The following is a 4310-nucleotide window of genomic DNA, read 5'->3' as shown; positions in this document are numbered from 1 at the left end:
AATGCGATTGTAGTCCAGGCTACAGAGCAAGAATCACAATGGGCCCACCATTGGGTTTTTCAGGATCCACTGTTGAATCCCTGCAACGATCTCACTCATAACTACGCATTTATATCCTTTGGATAAGGGTCCCGTATTTATTGGATTGCACGGACGAACTAGTTTCGTTGCATTCGATGCAAAGGGAAAGTTTTACGTAGTTCTATTAGTTATGTGAACTATGGGATACAAATGGAATACCAAAAATGATTAACTGTTAACCAAGGGATACTTTGGGTATTTAATAATATTTGGATCAAACTTTTAGTCCCATTAGATGGGAAGATATTTTGTTTACTTAATTGGAAGAATTAAATACGAAATTTTATTTGATATACAATGTGGAGAAACACATTGGATGAATTTTGGTTGGTCATGAAATACAAGTGTGACAACCCAGAGGGGGAGTGAATTGGTCAATTACAAATTTTGGGCTTAATTAAATGGATTATTAAAATTAATTTACTAATTAAGCACTTATTAATCTAACCCTTGTTCAAATATTCAAGATAATGAAATTTAGGATTTAGATATTACTTTAAGCCTATTTGACCTAACCCTTATTTTAATAAAACATAAATACAAGAAATGGTAGAGTTTACCAATTACCACAAAGTGCAAAGAGAAGGAGGAGAGAAAGCATCCACAAGGCACAAGATTTATAGTGGTTCGGTCTATCACAAGACCTACTCCACTCTTCCAAGTTTACCTCCTTGGGGCGCTCCACTAAAACAATGAGATTCTTCAAAAGGTGAATCTCGAAGTCGTATACCTAACTCCTCCAATCTTCAAAGGGAACAAGTCCTTTCTGCACAAAGCCTTGATGAGGAGACACACCCTCTTACAATGTCTTCACCTTTGTTACCGGGCCGAAGAGAAGACCCTCAAATACAATGAAGAAAATAGAAGAAAAACTCTCAATGCCTCTTGATAGGCGGATTACAAAGTTGTAGCTCACAAAACTCTCCAAAGATAGAAAATGGAATAAGCCTAGTGGAGATCCTCTTGATAAAATGTGCAAATGCAAGTTCAAAGAGGTTTTGCTTTTGATAGAAGGTTTTAGCTCAAAGAAAATGGGATTTTATCTTTATAAAAAGTTCAAAAGCTTATTTAGATAGGTTTTAATCATGTATATAAGGTATTTAAAAATATGACCGTTTGGGGGTAAAACTATAAATAACTGGGTTGAAAAAGTCAACCTACGAAATCCCCAACGGCTAGTTTGCCCGACCGTCGCGGTCGACCGTGCCACCGCAGTCGTCAGCTCCTATCGGGCGCCCCTTTTTTTATTTTTTAAATTTCTTACCGTCGCGGTCGACCAACCCCATGGCGGGCGCCCGACGAGGGCTACCTATTTGCTAAAAAAATTCGGCTCAAAAACATATCTCAGTAGACCGACCCGCGGCAGTCGCCTGCCCAAACCATGCTGGATTGTTTATGTCGTTCCAGGGACACCTCCGTGGTCGCCGGCCCAACCCGATCGACCAGCCCGATAAAATTCAGCAAGTGCTGGATTTCCAGCTACCTTGTCGCGGTCACCCGGGAGACCCCCGGTCGACCGGCCCTAGTAAAAATTTCATTTTTACTTTAAAGCTCAGGGGCTTTTGGGCCATGATTTTTGGGCTTAAGTCCTAAGTTTTCAAAACACACTTTTGGGTGTGTTGATGGTTTTCAAAGATGCAAAATGTTAAGTATAAAAATCATTTGAAAACCTTTTAAAAGTGCATTTAGACATAAAATCAAGAGGACTCCAAATACAATCTAAAAAATCTAAAACCTTGAGTCTTCTTGGAATGTATAGGCTCCTTTGCATTTTTTTGGACTTCTTCGGCTTGAGTGAACATCTTGAACTTATGCTAGCTCTTGTGACTCCCTCCAATCTTCAATGCATGCCTTTGAAAAAGAGAACAAAATTTTGTGTAAAAATGAAGAAGAACTAAAAACAAACTCATCTCTTGAAATAATCAAGTTGAAAAATGAAATTAAAGAGATGAAAGTTGAAAATGAAAAACTCTTTTTAGAAGCTCACAAACTACAAGAAAGCACTAAACATCGTTCTCATTTGGATTCTTGTAGTTCTATTTGATCCTCATCTACTAACTCATATCCTTGTACTTATTGTGGTAGATTAGGACATCACAAATCTAAATGTAAGTTTAGATTTGTGAAATCTTACAAGTTTGTGTAGGTTAGAAAATATTTATTACATCACACAAACTTGGTTGGACCTAAGGTAATTTGGGTTCCAAAACCCCCTACTTGAGACATTTCATATGCTCAGTAGATTTATGGGTATGTCCTAAAATTAAAAATCATTTAAAAATTTGCTTATATAGATACTATGTGCCTATTCTTTATTAATTCTTATGTATCTATAGGTATATAAGCTAAATTGATTAATATCTTTTTGAAAATTTCAAAGTCTACTTGCTTAAAACTTGTTTTCAATAGGACTTTGATGCATTGCACTTAATTATCATATCTATTGGAAAAGGATTCCTAGATGTCCCATGTTGATATCTAGTTAATATTTGTGCTAAAACGACATATCATTTGAATTGAGTTGCGTGATACATGTGCTCTCTATTGATTATCTTCATGTATCCATTTGTGCTTAAAGATCACTTCTTTTTGAAAACATACTATCATTTGCTAAGGATTGGATGTTGGGCGTTGGGCTTACTTGTACATCTTATTCAATAACATTTTAGCCTTGTGAAGGCAATTTTGTTTTCTTTCTTCATCATTAAAGTTCTATTTGGAGAGTGCGTCGGAGATGTAGAGCCATCTCTAAAGGGCGAGTGTAGGAGACCCAGAGCCATCTCCAGAGCAAGTGTGGGAGACGCAGAGCTATCTTTGGTTGTAATTGATTTAGTTCCCACCATTTGGGGAATTGGGTAGTGAAGCCATGAACTATCATGGCGGAGTAAAGTAGGCCTTTTGGGATAAAGGAACGCACCACTATAAATTCTGGTGCACTTTCTTTACTCTTCTCTCTATCTTTGTATGTGTGAACTTGTGTCTAGCTTCATTGTGCTTGATTGTTTTTAATTTGTCCAATTGTTTTAATTTCTTAATCAACAAGGGCGAAAGTTTTTAAAAGCCAATTCAACCCCTCTTGGGTTGCCATCATCTCTATCTAGGCATACATTCTTTCTAATCATTAATAAATTATTTCTTTGCCTGACATCTATTAGGTACTTTATAGGACTTTGCGATGTGCTTGTTTACTTTTGACATATGTTTATCCTTACGCAGCATCGTAAGAATGGTCATGCCCATGGATTCACAGATCCTAAGGGCGGGGAGATATGACATGCCAGTTCTATGGGGTTGAGACTGGATATCACTCTCTGACACAACCTGAAAATACTATTAGGCCCATGTGATGGTGTGGACCCCGATCCGAGAGAGGCGGGGAACGGGCCCCACGCTGAGTCTCAGGATCATCCACATGAATGGAGAGCTCTACCAAGGAACTCTCGAAAGAAGTGTCTCTCACAGCATGAGTGGCGATACAAAGGTGAGATACCTCTCGATTCGGGGACTAGCCCAGATTCGAGGTGTACCTTAAACAAAGAAGAGTCGCCATCCAAGGAAGTGCGCCAAGGATCCCATACTATGCTCTGTTGCAACGGATAACCAAAGATATAAAATAAGGTTCGTGCCTGGTTACGAATTTAGAAGGTCTAAAGAGCACCTCATCCGCCCAAGTGTAAACACCTGGTCTCTTATGCCATTTATTTAATGATTTTGAAGAGTTTTGGGCAAAAGTCATATGAAATGAGAATCAATATCTCCGAGAAGACGTCTATCTAATCATGCATGTCTCGGAGATGAATAATAATCACACATAAAAGAAATGAAAGGAGTGTCGCCTAATAATAGCTAGATTCTGAGTGACAAGCCTAAAGAGCTAGGTTATGAGTGTCATACCTAGTTGGTGTCTGAGTTTTGGTGTGCAAACACATGCATGCTACAGCTAAAAGTATAGGATCTGTACATGAAAGTAAGAAAACACAGCAAAACACACAACACAATTCAATTCTATACATAACTGAACAAAATGAGTCCTAACTCTAATGCGACCTGACTCAGACCAAGATGGCCGTCCATCCCAGCTGCTCTACGTATCCCGACCTCGGGAAGAATCGGAGTCAACGTAGTTCGATGCCCTATTCTAAACTACTATGCCTAACCATCTAGAACCGCTATCCTAGACTCAATTCACTAGACTCGACTGATTTTTAAAGCTTTTTTGCACAATTGCT

This window comes from Tasmannia lanceolata, unplaced genomic scaffold (genome assembly GCF_043159265.1).
Source record: "Tasmannia lanceolata isolate RefF3 unplaced genomic scaffold, GAP_Taslan_0.1 ptg000019l, whole genome shotgun sequence".
NCBI lineage: Eukaryota > Viridiplantae > Streptophyta > Magnoliopsida > Canellales > Winteraceae > Tasmannia > Tasmannia lanceolata.
Note: the sequence above shows the minus strand (reverse complement) of the source record.